Source organism: Budorcas taxicolor, chromosome 11, assembly GCF_023091745.1.
Source record: "Budorcas taxicolor isolate Tak-1 chromosome 11, Takin1.1, whole genome shotgun sequence".
In the NCBI taxonomy this organism is placed as follows: Eukaryota; Metazoa; Chordata; class Mammalia; order Artiodactyla; family Bovidae; genus Budorcas; species Budorcas taxicolor.
Window position 1 is genome coordinate 22,317,137 of NC_068920.1, and position 20,676 is coordinate 22,337,812.

At 40.5% G+C, this 20,676-nt stretch overlaps 1 non-coding gene across 1 annotated transcript; it reads right to left on the reverse strand.

The window, feature by feature from the left end:
- Nucleotides 1-11,037: 11,037 nt before the first annotated feature.
- TRNAE-UUC (transfer RNA glutamic acid (anticodon UUC)) lies at nt 11,038-11,110 on the reverse strand. The gene has a single exon. It is a non-coding gene; the product is annotated as a tRNA-Glu (tRNA).
- Nucleotides 11,111-20,676: the final 9,566 nt, after the last annotated feature.

Consider the following 20,676-nt stretch of genomic DNA (forward strand, 5'->3'; position numbering starts at 1 on the left):
ATTAAAAATGTTTCATTTTTTTGTATTATTTGCGTGAAAAGCATTATGAACTTATTACAGCCCGGTACTATATAGCCAATTGTGTTAGTTGGGTACCTAGACTAACTTCGTTGGACTTACCAACAAGTTCGACTTACAGACATGCTCTCAGAATGGAACTCGTTCATAAGTAAAGGATACTGTATTTTACATTCCCCACCCACCTTTGATCTCCAGACACAATTATAAAAATTAGTGAATTAGAAAAATAGAACAACCAGGTTCTATTCCAGACTTTGCCACTCTCTAGCTTGGTATCTTAGGGATATCTTTTTATTCTGTGGGTATTAATATTAACCTGTAACTGAGTAGACAGACTCAAAATCTCTAAGACAAAAATTTGTAGGTAAGATAAAAATAAGCTTATTTGTTTCTCCACAAAAAAAGTAACAAGTAACAGGTGTTTTATGAAGCTATCCATGCAACATTTCACAGCAATGCACCAGATGTATATGGCCAGATTATCTGCAGAGCTGCCAAGAAGATGCACAAAGATATCTCCATTAAGGACTACAAACCACACACTAATCTCTTCTAGCCACATTGCCAGACGTGCTTCTAGAGCCAAGAAAACTGGGTCTGATTTAACATAACCCGTGAGCCCTATTTTCTAAGAAAATATATTCTGTAGACTACGAAAGTAGATAATTTTATATAATTATTTAATATTATATATAATTCTAAAATATGCCAAATCAATTATATACTATTTGTTTTCATTTTGTCCCATATCTGGCAACTGAGAGTCATCCCCATCCACTTTTAAGGTAGATCCAGCTTCCTGAAGTCCAGCCAGGGCTTAACTCAAGGATCGCCAATTAGTTGGAGAGAAGTTCAGATAATGGCTTCTCTATCCCATGAAAAACATCTGTCAAACTGAATTGCATCAAAGGTAACAGAATGTTGTGTAATACCGAAATTCCATAGTGAAACAATCTTATGCTCCCTGAGTTTAAAGGATCCCTCGTTCCTTTTATTCAATACTGGGAGAATGGAAAAGACTTTATTTTGTACCTGGAGAAGCTGAAGACAATACAGGACTGGGCTATAGTGCTGGCAATGGAAATATGAAGGAAAAGATAGAAGTGAGAGAAGCCAGGAATGAAAATATGTTAAGGACCTACCTGTCATCTAAATTTCAAGAGCAAAAGATAAATATTCCAGTGATGATGCAATCTTTCCAGCTTGAATGACTGAATGATTTATTCCACCAGCAAATAGGGAAGGGAACAGGAGATCAAGCATAGAAAGAATTAATAGAAACTATTATTTTAAAAGTAAAATAAAGAATCGAATCAACACTAAGTTGTGTCTTTTCATTAATGTAGGGGTGGTAGGAAATGAATAGACAGATTTTATAATTTTCCTAAGTTATTAAAAATTTTCCTTTCTGACTCCTACTGTGAAACTACCCTGAAACTCCCAGACTACAGCTCATATTTTAAACTATATTCCTTGGGCATGGTCACCAAGAGAACAAAAAAATGAAATAAAAAAGAAATGTTCAATGAATTAAAATAACAAAGCAAGTGCCAAGTAATGGTAGCCAAAATACAAAAAAACACCAAAGAGAGAGTCAAAAAACAAGTCAATATGCTAAAGATTTTAAGAAATAGAACTGAGAAAAGGTGATTGCATTTGCAATTAGGTTACTGGATCAGTTCAGTTGCTCAGTCATGTCCGACACTTTGCATCCCCACGGACTGCAGCACACCAGGCCTCCCTGTCCATCACCAACTCCTGGAGTTTATTCAAACTCATGTCCATTGAGTCCAATCCAACCATCCAACCATCTTATCCTCTGTCGTCCCCTTCTTCTCCTGCCCTCAACCTTTCCTAGCATCAGGGTCTTTTCAAATGAATCAGTTTTTCACATCAGGTGGCCAAAGTATTGCAGTTTCAGCTTCAGCATCAATCCTTCCAATGAATATTCAGGACTGATTTCCTTTAGGATGGACTGGTTGGATCTCCTTGCAGTCCAAGGGACTCTCAAGAGTCTTCTCCAACACACAGTTCAAAGGCATCAATTCTTCAGCACTCAGCTTTCTTTATAGTCCAATTCTCACATCCATACATGACTACTGGAAAAACCATAATTTTGACTAGATGAACATTTGTTGGCAAAGTAATGTCTCTGCTTTTGAATATGTTGTCTAGGTTGGTCATAGCTTTCTTCCAAGGAGCAAGTGTCTTTTAATTTCATTGCTGCAGTCACCATCTGCAGTGACTTTGAAGCCCCCCAAAATAAAGTCTGTCACTGTTTCCAGTGTTTCCTCATCTATTTGCCATGAAGTTACTGGATAGTCAATAATTAAACACAGTAGGAGAAGCGAAAAGTTGCTATTATTGTAACACAAGAACTGACTGAATCTGCTTTTTCATTCCGAGGTGATAGTAAAATTCATATTTGGGAGAAGGTTCTATGTTTATAGGAAAGAAGGAAGAAAGAACCCTAGTGCCAAGGCAGGCAACCTAAGAAGAGAAGAAGACGACATCATATTTTCAGAAATGGCAGAGAAATTTTTTTCGAGGCTGCAAGATCTTGTATTAAATTTAAGTTGAAGTCTACAATTGTCCATGGGATTTCCCAGTCAAGAATGCTGGAGTGGGTTGTCATTTCCTACTCCAAAGTGACATTTAAAAAGCAAAGTAACAGGGAACTCAACTCTGTGCTCTGTGATGACCTAGCAGAGTGGGATGGTGGTGGGGAGGGAAGCATTGATAGAGAGGGGATATATGTATACTTACAGCTGATTCACACTGTTGTACAGCAGAAACTAATGCAACATTGTAAACAATTATCCTTCAATAAATACAGAAATAAAAAGAAAATTACTTTGTGGGTCAATCAAGAGATTGAAACCCCCTGAAATTCACAGAAATGATAAGGATATTTTTATCCTGATATAAGAAGGAGTCTCAAGTTGCCATACTTAGATATTAAAATGAAGGATGACTGTCAAAATCTAGAGAATCGGCTGACTCTTAGACAAAAATACTTTGACAATTTGAGTTTTCACTTTTATGATCAATACTGGCAACAGATGTCTGTTCTGGGCTTATTTGATGTCATTTGAGAGTTATCATGGAATTCCTCTACTTAAAATTATCTCCCTACACTTCCTGAATGCTATAAATCAGAAATTAATTTGGGGCTATCAACTCTTCCCACATTGGTATAAAAATTAGTTCAAACAAGTTGCCTTTCCTGAGATCATCTGAGAGTTTTGATGGGAGGAAAGAGGAGAAAGAAAAGAGAAGCTGGGGTTTCCCTGGTAGCTCAGTGGTGAAGAATTCACCTGCCAAGCAGGAGACAAGAGTTTGGTCCCTGGTCTGGGAAGATCCCACATGCCTCGGGGTAACTGAGCCCATGCACCATAATTACTGAGCCCACGAGCTCTAGAGCCCATGCTCTGCAACAAAAGCTGCCACCGCCATGAGAAGCTTGAACATCAACAGCTCCGCTTGCCACAACTAGAGAAAGCCCATGCAAAGCAACAAAGAAGATCCAGCACAGTCAACAATAAATAAATTTTTTTTAATTTTTAAAAAAGGAAAGAGAAGCCAGGAGATGCAGACCCCACCCAAGGCAAAGAGAAGGTTTTGAGTCCATCCAGTGGCACTGTTGCCATGGCACTGGAGGTGACGGGGAGAGTAAGAGAAGGCAAAACTGATCAAATGACAAAGATCATTCCACTTATTCAGAATTTTTGCCTGGATTCGGATTTGTCTCAAACTATTACCTGTCTTTTTAAAAAAGGAATTTTTGCCACTCTCTAGTTTTCCAAGGTCATCCCTAAATGTTTCTTTTAGCTGTCTGATCTCTTTTTCTTTACTTCTCTAGATGTGGAAACAAGCAGGAAAATGGTTAAATTTAAGCCATAGGAAAAGAACGTGATGCTTATAGTGTGAGTCATCAGCTACTTGGCATTATGATGCCTCAGTCTTAGAATCTGACCACATTTTTCCTGGAAGCTAGTTTCTGTTTAGTTCATAGACAATCCGTCCATAGACTGTGAACTCTTCAATAATTACATTCAGAGGATGGGCTCTGAGACTCATCCAAGAAGGAGAGGGTCACACTGTCTTCGGAGTTTAAATTCTCACCTCAGCTATTTATTTGCTCTGAATAAAGTCTGTAGGATTAGAAAAGAAACCACTCACTCTCTCCCAAAGAAGCTTTTTCTGCTACAGCAATATGTCTGAGCCCTTGTCTTGAATTTTAATGGTTATTAATCTCTCTATGACTGTCTGTGTTGGTCCCAATCCTCTCCATGGAGAAAAGAAAGTTAAAAAATGTTAAGCAATGATAAAGCTACCACTAGAACAGGTGTGTGTGAGCAAATTATAACCCTCGGTCCAAATCTGCCTTCTTGCTTCTTTTTAGCAGGTTTTATTGGAACACAGATATGCTTGTCTGTTTACATACTGATTGTGGCTGCTTCCACGCTACAGTGGCAGGACTGAGCAGTTAGAACAGAAATCATATGGCCTTTGAAAGCAAAAATAGTTACTCTCTAGCCCTTTAGAGAAAAAAATTTGTTAACTCCTGACTGCAGCATTTCACCTTCCACTATTTCTTGTTGTTGTTCAGTTGCTAAGTCATGTTCAACTCTTTGTACCCCATGGACGCCAGGCTTCCCTGTCTTCCACTGTCTCCTGAAGTTTGCTAAAATTCATGTCCATTGAGTTGATGATGCCATCCAACCATCTCATCCTCTGCCACCCCCTTCACCCCCTTCTCCTCCTGCCCTCCTCCTAGCTGAAGCGTAGATGAAATATAAATATTTGAAGACTCCTCAGAGTTGCCCAGACCATGGTCAACTTGGTGATTCTCTCACTTCCTTTTGACCATTTTGAACAGAGGACAGGGCTTCCAGAAATCTACAGATCTTCAGTGGAGTAAGTTCCAAACATTACACAAGCTCTTCAAAGAGTTTCAACTATTCCTTAGCCAGCTTGAAGAAACACATTGTTATCACGAGGGAGAACTTTGACTCAGTGCAGCAGAGCAAAAGCTATTAGACACATCCGCACCAGAGGTCTTTATAACATTGCTACTGCGGTGGTTGTTCAGTTACTCAGTTGTGTCCAACTCTTTGTGACCCCATGGACTGCAGCACACCAGGCTTCCCTGTCCTTCACTATCTCCTGTAATTTGCTCAAATTCATGACCATTGAGTCTGTGATGTCATTCAACCATCTCGTCCCCTGCTGCTCTCTTCTCCTTTTGCCTTCAATCTTTCCCAGCATCAAATTTCAAAACCTTTTAAACCACTTTAGCTTAGAGTGCCTTTCAAATGCAGTTTTGACTAAAGACCAACATTCAAAAAATTTTTTAAAAACACATAAATTAGAGAACAATTCCAACTCTTAACATCTCTAATTATACTTGGTGGTGTCAGACGTTCTCATTCATTGAACATCTTCCAGGAACAACTCCCTTGATGACCACAATCTGAAATCTTCCCACAAAGTAAAAAGAGTAATATTCTTAAAAATAACATTCTTCTTTTATATAAAACATTAATATTGTGAGCTCTCTATTTTATAGAACAGAAATAAGGTTAGAGTATGAGATAAATAATTTTTGGAAAATAGTTTTACATTCCAACTGACAAAATTATCTAAGGTTTTTAGTTCCAATCATCTAAAATTTTAATACCAAGACTTCACTCAAGATAGACACTGCTGTGTCTGACTTTTTCTTATGTTCGCATGTCTGGTTTTTACTTGTTTCTAAAGGCTATTTCAGACCAACATGAACGTGTGAGACAGCCCATAGTTTGTAATTTCTGTACTCATTATATGTTGTACCAAACATATTGTCAGGCTTAAATATTCAGAGTTGCTTAAAAGTCTAAGAAACCTATTTTAAAATAATTTACAAACACTAGGTTTACAGAACCTTTCATTCCATGTGTCTTGCATATCTAAATTTAGCAAACTATAAAAGAGCAGTTCCCACTGGTTTCCGAAGATGATCCAGTGCAGAGCTGGCTATCTTTCCAAGGTGATATGCCAAATCCTAATATTTTCACTTCTTGCCTTAGGAGAGTTTGTTATTAGAGTTTGCAAAGGATTTTTTTGTGTTTAAGAACCTCTACAGACTGGTGCAAAGCACTAATTTTGGATGTGGCAGAAATGGTTTAGTGTTGATCTGTAAAGTCCTTCTACATATATTATTTCGTTCATTCTGGAGGAAAAAGTATTGTTATTACCCCTTTTCCACAGATGTGGGATGTGAGTTCCAAGAGTGTAAGATACGGGTCATGCAGCTGGAAGGATATAGTTAGAGTTCAAACCCATGCCTTCAAGCTCCAAGATCAGATCTTGCAAACAGAAAGAAAATGGTGATTAGAATCTGGACAGATATCAGTAGTCAAAGCCAAATAGGCAAACTGTGCTCATCTGAACTAAATTTTGGCTGTAACTGCAGCAAAGGTAGGTTGCTCTTGTTGTTATTTAAGTGGCTCAGTAATGTCTTTTCAACTCTTTTCGACCCCATGGACTGTAGCCCATCAAGCTCCTCTGTCCTGGAGTGGATTTCCATTGGCTTCTCCAGGGGATCTTCCCAACCCAAGGATCAAACCCGAGTCTCGTGCACTGACAAGCGGATTTTTTCCTACTGAGCCACCAGGGAAGCCCATAAAGGCAGGTTATGCTGTAGATGTAAAGCTAGGGAAAAAAGACACACATCATAACAATATAAATATGGGAAATACAGTAACACACAATACTCAATATACAGTTGGGAAATCAGGGAACCCTCAGAAGTTGAAAGGAAAAGCAAAGTTGATGATCAAAGTCCTAGAAGACAGTCAGAAAGTTACAGTAACTGGGAGAGCAAGGGAAGGCAGCAGAAAATCTTAGATTCCTAAGCTTCCAGGGACTATTTCATTGCAAGAAAGTTGCTAGGTACTGAGCATACATTAACACAATAATAGCTTAGCCCTTCACAATTTCATAATATTGTAGAAGAGAGAGAAACGTAGGCAAATAATTACTACAAAATGCTATAAATCATAAAGGAAAAGCCACATACAAAATTCTGTGAAAGCACTGGGAAGAAATTATATAATGACACAATGACAAGAGATAATAACCACCTCATACCAGAAGCTTTCATCTCATCCTGACCTGTACAGAATGAGGAGGCAGTGGCTGGACTGAAGTGTGTGGAGCACAATGGTTGAGAACTCTCAGCTGGTGTGTGGATGAAGGAGGCCTACAGGAATCTAGTTGCAACAAGTTAATAACCAGCTGAGACAGAATAAGTCAGGAAAGCACAGAAGTTAAAAGACCCAGGGGTCAGTAAATTGTGTTCCCAGGAATATTCCTCCTGGAGATGGTCTGATAGATGATGCCAGAGAGGCCAAAACAAGCTCCTCCCACTTTACAATTTTGCTTCAGATCAATTCTGCTGTTAATGAACTGGGAGGACTATATAATATATTGACCAAGCCTGGAATGGAGAGTAAAACAAAGATCTGCTGATAATTATCCAGGAAAATGAATGGTCATCTTAGATCTGACTCTGCCCGTGGGAATGTGGCCAAGATATCTTTCTGAGCTTTCATTTCAGGGGGAGTGATAATATCCATCTTTTGAATTGCAAGCTTTTGAAAGAAAAGAAGAAAGAAAGAAGTGAGGGAGGAGGGGTAAAGGGAGGAAGAGTGAAAGGAAGGAAGGAAGCTATGTGAAATGCCTGGGTTATTGTGGGCAACTCAACAAAAACTATTGATAAATAACTAAAATAAGCTAGGATCTGTCCCACTTTTAACTTTGGCCTTACGTCAGTACACATTAATGGAAAGTAGAGATAAGAGTAATCATGACTTTTATTTATTGCTTTCTTCATATTTATTTATTTATTTGGCTGCATCGGGCCTTAGTTGTGGCATGAGAGATCTTTCACTGTGGCACGCGGACTCTTCTAGTTTTTGCCAGAGGGCTTACTTGCTCCACAGCAAGTGGGATCTTAGTTCCCCAACCAAGGATGGAACCCACGCCCCCTGCTTTGCAAGGCAGATTCTTAACCGCTGGGCAACCGGGGTAGTCCCTAATCATGACTTTCAGAAGCTTGGGGAAAGAGCTGAGGAAGATGCTGAGTTGGGTAGATGTCGAGGAGACCATCCATCACACATTTCTGACTTCCGGGGCTGCTTAAACATACCTAGGCTTCTGCAGCAGCCAACACAACACTGTAGGGCTCTGTGTTAAAAACAAAGGTCATCCTAACTGTGTTATCTCGGACACAAAGCCAGACCAAACAGACATGTCACGAAATAGCCTTACGTTCAAGTGAAACACAAGCAATTTGTAAGTTCTCAGGTCGGAGCATCACGAGTGATCCCTGTTTCCATGTAATCTTCTTTGTTGGCCGTGCTTAGTATTTATAATGGCTGCCTGGACACAGGAGAGTCCTGTTGCAAAGGAGCACATCTAATGTTTGCTTATCTCTTGTTTTATCAGAGCTGCCAAGTAAAAGCTGCAAAATTACAGCAAGAAGTAGGCAGACAATTCAGCAAACAAGGGGAAGAATATTATCTTCACTATTGTGGGTGAGGACCAGGTACTTGGGAGGCATTCTGTGAACAAATGGGAAATGTGAGCCCACTTCCTTTTCCGTTTGTAGGGTTTGCATAGCTCGGTTTACAGTAATGACTCCAGGGTTGAAGGCGCACATGGGGGTGAAGACAACAAAGAGTGATTGTCTCCCGACAGGCAGCCCAAATTGACAATGATTTGCATGCAGGCTTCTCTCATTGTATGTATATATTGTCATTCTGGCGCAGCAAAGAGTCAAACCCGACTGAGAGATTAAGCACAACACAACACAGGTTCTGTTACTAGACATCTCTTTGAACTTGACCTTGAATTTCTTGACCACAGTGTCTCTATTTGCTCCTGCCTGAGGCATTCAGTAGCCTACCAGGCCCCTGTATCCATCGAATTTTCCAGGCAAGAATACTGGAGTGACTTGCCGTTTCCTACCCCAAGGGATCTTTTTGACCCAGGGATCAATCTCGCATCTGCCTAAGGGCAAAAGTATTTTTCCTACTCTCTAGAACCAGTGGTATTAAGGGTTTAGAACATGCTTTTTAAAAAATGGTAATAGGTGGACTTCGCTGATGATCCAGTGGTTAAAACTTCACCTTCCAATTCAGGGGGTGAGAGTTCAATCCCTGGTTGGGGATCTGGGATCCCACATGCCTCACAGCCAAAAAAAAAAAAACATAAAACAAGAGCAATATGGTAACAAATTCAATAAAGAATTTGAAAAAAAATGGTTCACATAAAAAAAATCTGTAAAAACTGGTAATAAAAGACATCAGAAACAGGTTTCAAGTAGTGTTTCTTCTATTAAATAGCTACATGACCTTGGACAAATCACCTTGTATTTCTCATCTGTAAAATAAAGAGATTGGGCCAATGGGTCCTAAAAATGCCTTCTAGTTTTAATGTTCTAGGATCTCATCATTCTGAAGACAAGCCCCTCAGGCGATCGAGTGTGGGGTAGAGGTATACATTGCTTGTACTCTGCAAAAATTTTTTAAAAGAATATAGCTCTTTAGTCCTAAGATGACTAGCAAGCCTTTAGGAAATCAGGACGGCAAAGATTTCCTCTTTTATGGAACAAAATTGTTTCCCCCTTTTTCTTTTTTTTTTTTTTTTGAGGTTCAGAAAGATGTCATGTTTGTTTCTTGGGTGAGCACTTCATTTCCAGAATTAGAATCGATCTCAATAAAATGAAACATTCATCACAAGTGATAAAACTCCAGTGTATTTGTCACAGCTTTAATAATAAATGGCTATATTTAAAGAAGCTCTATTAACCTGGCAGTGATGTGGTGCCAATCTGAATAACCACAGAAAATTTCCAAAGCAATAAGCAAACACTTTTGCTTCACACTCCAGAGGCAACTTTAATGCAAAAAAAAGCATAATAATAAAAAGGAGGGGAAGCAAAGGTAACTACATATCACTAGCTAAATTAAAAAATAAAAACAAAAACCCCAAAAGAAAGAAATGTAAAAACTTGTAAGCCATATGCATTTTGAAGAAATACGAAAATAATTTCTATTTTGATATAATGAATATGATTTCAAGTTTTGTAAATGTGTTCCTTTTTTGGTTTCAATTATCCAGAGTTGGAAGAAGCCTCCAAAATCTTTAGCTTGACCTCTTACTTCTGAGAACCATCCCAGAATCTGCTGAACAGAAAAAAAAACCCTCAGTCCTGATGCTTAGAAATTGGGATTCTTGTCTGGGTACAAGCCAACTGACTTGAGGGAAAAATCAGACTTACTTTCTGATCGCTAAAATAATATGTTTCATGTTAAGTCGCTTCAGTCATATCTGACTCTGTGCAACCCTATGGACTGTAGCCCACCAGGCTCCTCTGTCCATGGGGTTCTCCAGGCAAGAATACTAGACAACCCACGCTAGTATCTTCCCAGACCCAAGGATCGAACCCACGTCTCTTACATCTCCTGCATTGACAGGCAGGTTCTTTACCACTAGTGTCACCTGGGAAGCCCCAAAATGCCTCAAATCCTGTATTCTTGAAGTGATTCCAAACAGGTGGACATCTTTCCTTTGCTGAGACAACTGTAGCCCCAACAATGCTGGGGAGGAGAAAAAGAGGCATTCGCAGAAATGTGTTTTATAAAACCCGGCACCCAGAATGGATGGACTCAGAGACAAAGGACTTTCCTAAACCTGATTCTAATCCCTCCCTTTAGTTGAAGTCCATTTCCGTCCTCAGAGAAGACATAATTGCTATCCCTCCTTATCCTACATTAGGGTTTTCCATAAACACGAAGAGAGTCATTAGTTATATCTTAGCTTCTTTTCATCTGCTTCCACTAGAAAAATAGAAAGAAAAAAGGCACACTTCCCTGCACTAGGGAGGAGGACAAGGGGATCACAGTTTCTAAAAATACCTTTTTTTTTTTTTTTTTTTACCGCAGAGCATGGCTTGTGAAATCTTAGTTCCCTGACCAGGGATTGAACCTGGGCCCTCAACAGTGAAAGTGCCAAGACCTAACCACTGGACTACCAGGGAATTCCCTAGAAATACTTTCTGTATTTCTAACAGAACAGTCTTAGAAGCTCCAAACTGAGTCTAGATAAGAAAGCAAATGAATAACCTAATAAAACAGAAACATGTAACCAAACTGATAAGATCATTTTAAGATGTAAAAATATGGTTTTGGTTTATCTGCTTCCCGGTTTTTCTGGACAGTTCCTGCCAGATCCTACCCTGAAGTCTCTGTGACCATCTGTCTAAAGACCTTTCCTTTCCTACTATTGCTATTTATTCAACAGTTGAAAGACAAGAAAGCACTTTTCCTCTGGAAAAAGTAAATGCAAATTTTTATAAAGAAGAAGCTAATAGCTATCGTGATTCTGCTCTCTTATATCTAAACCTTCCACTGAGGCTCTGCCCAAAGACAGAGTAGATGACATTGGTTCCACAAAAGGAGGAGTGAATTGATGACGTAATCAGGCAGGAAAGAGCTTCAACACTCCTGCCTCACCCAAACCACACAAATCATTCTGATGCAGAGATAACATAGGACAAATATTTTTTAAAAAAATTAAAGAAATTATCCCAAACCTTGCTGCCAAGAAGGGATCCACACCTTTTCATTAAAATCAAGTAAGCAAGGGACTTTGCGGGCCATCCAGTGGTTAATACTTTGCCTTCCAATGCAAGGGGGAACTTCTCAGGTGGCTCAGTGGTAAAGAATCTGCCTGCCAATACAGAAGACACAGGAGGCTCTGGTTCTATCCCTGGATCAGGAAGATCCCCTGGAGGAGGAAATGGCAACTCACTCCAGTATTCTTGCCTGGAAAAATCCCATGGATGGAGGAGCCTGGAGGGCTACAGTCCATCGGGTTGCAAAGAGTTGGACACAACTGAGCATGCAGACACGCTTGCTTCCAACATGGCGGTGCAGAGGGGTGCAGGTTCCATCCCTGTTGGGGGAGTAAAGACCCCACATGCCTCATGGCCAAAAATAAAAACATAAATAACAGAAGCAATGCTGTTAACAAATTCAATAAAGATTATACATATATATGTATACATACATAATTATATAACAAAATAATTCCCTTTTTAAAAAGTCAAGCAAACAAAACTTGTCCTTACAAAGCAGCAAAGTGAAGAATTCTAATGGTTCTTTCAGCCAGGAAGTTGATATCTTTCTACATGCAAAATTGTTGATATTCTTGGATGCTGAAAACATGTGATTACCTCGAAACATAAGAGTGCCTTATGTGGTCCCAGGATCACTGAAGGAGAAGACTCCATAAAGTCTACAACTGTGAGACTTTAAGTTACTTCAGCAAAATCTACATAATTATGTCATCATAAGCCTACATGAACACACATTACAGCCAACATCTTTACATCAGGCACACATGGTTAACATCTCACTAACGCTTGTGAGCAGGAGAATAAAGCGTTTGTGCAACAACAAAAGGATCATACTGTTTCATTCATACAACACCTCCAGACCCTCCAGTCGCCAGACCCTCCAACACCGAAGCTTTTAATAAGATACTTGCCCACAAATTAAAAGGGATTCTGCAATTCCATCACTAGACAAGAATGTGATTTCAGCATCACAAGAGTAAATAAAATAGTAATCCTACTGTTATAAATTATGCATCGTTCATCTCAAAGGACAATAAATAAAGCATCTTTCATCCCTACGAATCCCAAAGCAGTTAACAATTTATAAACTAGCACATGGGAATCACTTGATTCACTCTGAAAGAGATCCTGTCCTGGGATGCTGTGGTATTTTTTAAATAGCACACACAGAACTATATTGAAAGACGAGAAGCAAGGAAATACTATACCAGTGGCCTAGATTTGAGTTGAGGAGGTAGGAACCTGATTGAAATGCATTCAGAAGTTCTTTTCTCCCATTTACCTCAAGGAGATATGAATTTTGAGACTTCCCAGACATTAATTCTCCAAAGTTTTTTACCAGTGTTCCCATTTCTTTTCACCTGGGTTATTACAATAAGTTTTTCTGAAGCAAATATTTGGTGTATCATTCACTTATTGACAAACCTTGTTAATTTCCTTTGCCCAGCATGATGCCCAGTCTTCTTAGAATAGCATGAAGGATCCTCCAACATCTAGCCGTCCCACCACACTTGGAGAAAAACATCAAAATAATGTGAAGGACTTTCCTGGTGGTTCAGTGGTCTGCTTGCTATTGCAGGGGATGCGGGTTCAATCCCTGGTCCAGGAAGATCCCACATGCCACAGGGCAGCTAAAGCAGTGCACCACAACCTCTGAGCCCATGCTCTACAACAAAAGGAAGCTGCTGCAATGGGAAACACGTGCACTGCAGTGAAGAGCAGCCTCAGCTAAAGAAAGCCTGCACACAGCAACAAGGACCCGGGGCAGCCAAAATAACAATTTTTTCAAAGTGGCTAACACTTGGTGTGTTAGTACCAGGGAGGAAGTAGATAATATCTGTCCATGTGCTATACTGGGCTTAGTTGCTTATTGTGTCTGACTCTTTGCAACCCCGTGGAATGTAGCTCACAAGGTTCCTCTGTCCACGAGATTCCCCAGGCAAGAATACTGGAGTGGGTTGCCATTTACTTCTCCAACGGATCCTCCTGATCCAAGGATTGAACCTGCATCTCCTGCATAGGCAGACAGATTCTTTACCACTGAGCCACTTGACATATTCAGAAAGAGAAACTCTTCTCCCAAGACCTCATCTTTGGTATTACATGAACCTCTGGATGGCTGCCAAAACTTTCCAAAGACTGTTTATTTCCTATTTACACATTTGTGATGTAACATCATGGGTGATGATTATAACCAAGGGCCACGTTTTTTCTGCCAAATATAGCATCTCCTGAATAAATTAGGCATCTCTACCCTTTGGAAAAGACTGATGCTGGGAGGCATTGGGGGCAGGAGGAAGAGGGGACGACAGAGAATGAGATGGCTGGATGGCATCACCGACTTGATGGACGTGAGTTTGAGTGAACTCCGGGAGATGGTGATGGATAGGGAGGCCTGGTGTGCTGTGATTCATGGGGTTGCAAAGAGTTAGACATGACTGTGACTGAACTGAACTGAACCCTGTATTTTAGACCCTAAATTTTGCCATGATCAAACAGAACAAATATCATCTACCCAGCTGTTAATGTCACTATGCACATACTTACAGTTTTCTTCAAAAGATATATTTTCAAGTACATAAGGGATTCAAGGTGGCTCAGAGGGTAAAGCATCTACCTGCAACGTGGGAGACCCGGATTCAATCCCTGGGTTGGGAAGGTCCCCTGGAGAAGAAAATGGCAACCCACTCCAGTACTCTTGCCTAGAAAATTCCATCGATGGAGGAGCCTGGTGGGTTACAGTCCATGGGGTCACCAAGAGTCGTACACAACTGAGCAACTTCACTTTAAATACATATTTGATGCTGAGATCCTATATAATATAAGAATCCATGGTATAAGTCTGGATTGGCTTCTTAGAAGTGCTTTGTATCATTTTTCTCCAATCTTGAGTGCTGTCTATGTGCCAGTTTGTTTGTTTTGGCTTTTTTTTTTTTTAACATAAACTCAACTTGAGCTGCACTATAAGGTCCATGAAAGTACACATCTATAGAAAATAAGCTTCCTCCATGTTTCCAAGTCTTAGACTTTGCAAATATTGACAATATCAGCCCTGTAAGAGTCTTTACACATGTAAGCATTCAATCAATACATGGATTGATACTTGGGATGTGATCTGGGGGCAGTTAAAAAGAGCAGTGCTTGAGAACAGTGAGGAGGAAAGATTTGTTTGCAGCCCAGATTTCTAAATACACTGCAGAGCTCAGAATAAGGTAGGTGTTCAATAAATATTTGTTGAGTAAGTGTTGAAAGAATGCCTATAAATCTTTCTTTTCTCGCAATGACTCAAACATACAAAGTAGAATGATAGCCCTTGGGCTAGGAAGGTTGGCCTTTGCCATCTCCCCATTTGCCTGCCTGATTCCAGGTGGTGGCAAAGCAGCTTGGATGCCTCTGTTTCAACTGCAAGCTCTCAGTTTTCCTACGTCTTATTAGATAACCCATCTTTTCTTCACCCTCAACAGACTCAGGCACAGATGGCTATCCCAAAGCGAGACTCTATGCTTGGGAAAGACACAGCTATAAAGAGAAGCCCTGGATCAGGAGAAATTAGGTGATCCTCAATACTTACCCTTCTCTGAAACTAACCCAGGAATGCAGATTTTAAAGTAAAAGAGATTCTGCTCAGGATTTTTCTGGCACTCCAGTGGTAAGGTATATACCTGCTAATGCAGGGGACACAGGTTAGATCTTGGATCTGGGAAGATTCCACAAGCTGAGCAGCAACTAAGCCCATGCGCCACAACTATTGAGCCTGCAACCTTGAGTCCGCAAGCCCCAACTACAGAAGCCCACGCACCCTAGAGCCCAGGGTCTGCATCAAGAAGCCTGCACATCACAACTAGAGAGTAGCCCGAGCTCCCTGCAGCTACAGAAAGCCCATGCACAGCAATGAAGACCCCGAGCAGCCAAAAAAATAGTTTTAAAGAAATCCTTTGCCATTTTAAAAAATAATAAAATAAAAGTGATTCTGCCCTTAAACCTTGGGCCTTTCTCTGTAAATGAGTCACAGGCCAGGACCACCACCTATTCTGCAGTACAGTCATGCTGTCTCTGCCCACTTAAAGCTTTTCTTGTTCAAGGGGAATGAAACTCAGAAGAGCACATGAATGACCAGGAGCTACTATCACCCTCTAAAAGACAAAATAGCATTAGCTGAGGACAAAGCAGGTCCTTGCGCATCTGGCCTTATTTGGGGACAAGGAGTTCCACATTTGTGAATTTACCAGATAAATGGTTTAAGAAATGGCAGACTCTATAAGCAGACCATATTCATGGGACCACGTGACTCATGATCTGAATTAAATCCATAAAGAAGAAAGCAGGAATTATAAAAGGTAAAGAAAAGGAAGTCCTCGAGAATTCCTAAAGAGATTTCAGAGAATTCTGGGTTTCCTAAAACACACAGAGATTTGAGCAAATAGTGTGTGAATCTCAAATGAAGCTATGACTTTCAGATAAAACTGATCATGAAGAAAGTTGCAAAGCTGGGACTAGAATCCAGGTATTTTCAATCAGTCAGTGTCTCTTTCCAAAAATCATTTTACTCTTCACCTGTATAAAAATGTGCTCCTTGAATTTGTCCAAGATCGAGGGGAATTTTAGAATGTAACTGTATAAAGGACAGGAGTTGTGCTTTAAATACATATATATGCAGGTGGCGTGTGGGTTTCCCAGGTGGCACTAGTAGTAAAGAACCTGCCTGCCGGTGCAAGAGTTGTAAAAGATGTGGGTTCAATCCCCGGGTTGGGAAGACCCCTGGAGAAGGAAATGACCACTCATTCCAGTATTCTTGCCTGGGAAATCCCACGGAAAGAGGAGCCTGGCGGGCTATATAGTCCATGGGGTCACTAAAGAGTCGGACACGACTTAGCAACTTAACAACAAACATGCTTTATAATGCACAGCGGGGCTTTCCCTCCTTCTGCACGATCATGACTAATCAGGGCCCTTCCACAGCACAGGCAGCCAAGGAAGAAGAACCGTTCAGGGCCAAACCAGGCTTGTTCCCACTTGCCACATAGGTGAGGAGCAGCCCCACTGCCAGCTGCCCTGAGAGTGACTCCGTTTGCCCTCCCCCCCATCACGGCCCCAGGCCATGCCCACACCTCTCCAAGCCCAACTGCAGGCCTTCTTAAAGGACCCGGAGGCCCCAGTGTTACCTGGCAACCGCGCACCTGCGAGTTAGGTCAGCCAGGCGTGCTAACCTGTGTGTTCGGGCTTGCTGGCTCTGGACGTATTCTTATGCTCCCTTATTATAGCTCACTCCCCCAGCTCAGAGAGAAGAACAGAGCTGATTGTTTTCCTTCTCGGTTTCCTAGAGACAACAGATCCTCTGATTAGCTCTATGTTGAATGTGCAAAAAGGCTAAGGTATACACCACAGCATTAACCTTGAAAACGTAGCTTTCAAGCAAGTGTCCAGTTTTATTTTGGGAACTGTATCTCTGCTAGGAAAGCAGCTCCTTAACTTGGAAGATTTAAGAACTCTAAAAAATAAATTTTAAAAATTTTTAAAGGAAAAATTATTTAATAATTAGGCTTTGGGGGTTTTTTGCTTAATCTCTGTGTCCCTCCAGCCCCTTCCCACCAGAAGAGGTTCCTGGCACCAAAATTTCAAGGGAGATTTAACAAAAGGCTCTGGGACTAGCCTTCTGACCATTCCAATGAGCTGCATTGGTGCACTGGGGTTTGACCAGCTGTAACCCTCCTATGGAGAAGGAAATGGCAACCCACTCCAGTGTTCTTGCCTGGAGAATCCCAGGGACGGGGGAGCCTGCTGGGCTGCCATCTATGGGGTCGCACAGTGTCGGACACGACTGAAGCGACTTAGCAGTAGCAGCAGCAACCTTCCTATGTACTGAGTTCCTGTTCTGGCATGGAACCCTGACATTGACCTCACTTCCTGTCTGCTGACCTCCCTCCTCTAGGATACCGTTTTCTGGAAGCAGATGAACATCTGTAAGGACAGTGAACCAGGCTGCTACAGGGCCTCCTCCTTCCATTGCCCCAAAGGGAGTAAATCTGGGCAGGGCAGGACCTACCCAGATGTGGATGTCTGTGTGCTGCTGGGGCAACCTCAATAAATATTTTGTAAACGTTTCCTCAGTCCACCTTAGTGCATTAAGAAAATGCACTGTTCGTTTTTTGTTTTCAGTACCATATCCCTAGCCTTTTAGTTTTAGGCATGGATTAAGGTTTAGAAAAATCGGACTTCCCTTGCTATCTAGTTTTCTTTTCTTTTCTCTGACTCTTCGCCCCTCACTGGTTTCTCTCATGTCTCATTCTCCTCACATATCACTTCTCATCTTATCCCATTTCTCTTTGCTCTGCTCTCTCCTCTGTTCTATTTATCCTTATCCCATTCTATAGCCATTGACTGCTTGGGCTGAAAATGGCCAAGTTAAGATGTTCAAGCTTCCATGAAAGGCATTTTCTGAACCATCCTGTTTGATCAAAAAGCTGGAATGTAGGGATTTCCCTGGTGGTCCAGTGGCTAAGACTCTGTATTCCTAACACAGGGGGTCTGGGTTTGATCCCTGGTCAGGGAACTAGATCTCACATGCCAACATTGAGAGTTAGCATGCTGCAATTAAATATCCCACGCACTGTGATGAAGACTTGGCACAGCCAAATAAATAAATAAATATTCTTTAAAAAAAAAAAAAAAAGCTGGAACATAAAGGAAGCCAAAATGTGAAGTAAGCCAGGAATCCAGTGGCTACCAAGACTTCTTTTTAGGATCAGGCAATCCTCATTGTGCAGACACAAATACTGGTTGTTATTGCCCTAATAAATTTCATTTCTCCTATTTGGGGGGCCATGGCTGAATCACCCTAATCCCTTAAATCTTCTGTTGTTAAACTTTGCCCCTAAGAGTGTTTGTTTCCCAGGCGCTTTGCAGACATTACCTCCAGGTTCAACCCTCAAAGGCTCTGAACTACTAGAACAGAAGGTGAGCTATTAGTCCAGGCTCCTTTACAAATGCCTGAGCACAATAATGGAGAAGTCAAGGTCACTCTGAGTTTCCTTCCTTTTCTTCCTTCCTGCCTTCTCACAAAAACTTAGACTTCTAGTCAAGAAAACTGTTACATTGAGATTGTTGATTTTCAAATGTGTTACTTTAAAAAAAAAAAAGTAAGTGTAGGAATAGAATACTAAACAAGCTGTTTTTTAAGAAAACAAAATCTCTCCCTTTAGGGGTCTATTGTAATTTACTTTATTTTCCAACACCAGTATTTTGCAAACCTGTTTCTCTCTTGCAATCTCATTTTGGGGGGAAAAAAAAAATCTCCTTTTTTTTTTTCTCCTTGCTGATAGGGTTGATTATGCTTTGAGTTTTCTTGTTTGAATAAGAAACATTTACATGTTTTATGTGCTGTGTGTGTGTATATATATATATAAAAGAAATCATTAGCAGTGCCGAAAGTTAATAGCCTTAGAATGTATAGCATAATATACTGTGATGTCACTGATAGAGTGAAAAAGATTTAACATAGGACTCAAGGGGAGAAAGTATAAACAGTATGAAACTATTACTACTCCAACTAGTTCTGAAAGAGCTCAATGTGAAACCAAGCAGAAAATGATCATCCCACAACTATAAATATAAAGCACTAAAAAAGACAAAAGCTCTCCGGCATTGTGAAAAATCCATAAATAAAAAGCACCCCCAAACGCATTTGCTGGCAAAAGTATTTAGTGTGGCAATAAAAAAGAGTATTTGTTTTCTTTATATTAAGTGAATTTTTATGGAATCTGTACAATTAAACACTACATAAGAACATAAGAATTAGAGTTACGTTTGGCACCTAATTGAGACTAGAATCAGGAAGATGCAGAATTTGAAGAGGCTGTGTGCCTTTACTCAGTACAGTCAAGGTTACTTGCAATGTCTTGTTAAATGAAAAATGCTCCATACTGAAAAAAAAATTCATTTTTTACATATACACATCAACACACAATATAAAACAGGGCTCTCTTTCATGGCTTTATATATTGCACACAAATGTTTCAGTACAAACAGAATAGCATCTTGAGGCAGGGCTCTATACTCCAAGAGAGAATTCTACCAGGCCAATCTTCATATCAAATGTATTTAAGAAACATATTAGTATCTCATTTTATTTTGTTGCTATTCATTAGACTACACGAGAAAGAGTGACTGTTAAAAAAAAATTATATACCTATTTGGCTGTGTTGGGTCTTTGCTGCTGCATGTGGGCCTTATCTAGACTCTGGGAGTGGGGGCCACTCTCAAGCTGTGATGTGTGGGCTTCTCATTGAGGTGGCTTCTCTTGTTGCAAGAGCATGGGCTCTAGGGTGCTCAAGGGCTCCGTAGTTGTGACTCTGGGGCTTAGATGTCCCTTGGCATGTGGGATCAAACCCCTATCCCCTGCATTGGCAGGCAGATTCTTAACCACTGGACCATCATCAGGGAAGTCCCCAAACAGCGGCTTTTTTAAAGACAGAGTTACCTCTTCTCAGTTAAAAGAAAATCACAATAGTCCCAACACTACATATGAAGCACTTTAGAACCAAAAAGTAGAGTATTAAAGAATAAACTTAACAAATTACACATAATATCGTCTTGATTCATCAAGTCAAAGATTTCTAAGCCTTAGCCAGACATTAGGGATCATTGTGTTAATAATGAACCTAATAATGAAATAATAATAAAAGTAATTTTGCCTTATATATGTTTGTACTTCCATGAGTCCAAGTGACTAAAGTGTGTGGACCAGCTGCTTCAGTCTGTGGGAGACAGAGGTACCTAGTACATCCTGATGGGCAAGATGCTGGTATGAAGACACAGCAACTGAAGTTGGCATAACCTTTGCCCCCACCCCAGTATCTTTAGCAAAAAGAGTTGTTAATGCAATGTCAGGTGGAATCACGTGCCCTTCCAATGTCTAGACTGTAGCTCAGATGGTAAAGACTATGCCTGTAATGCAGGAGACTCGGGTT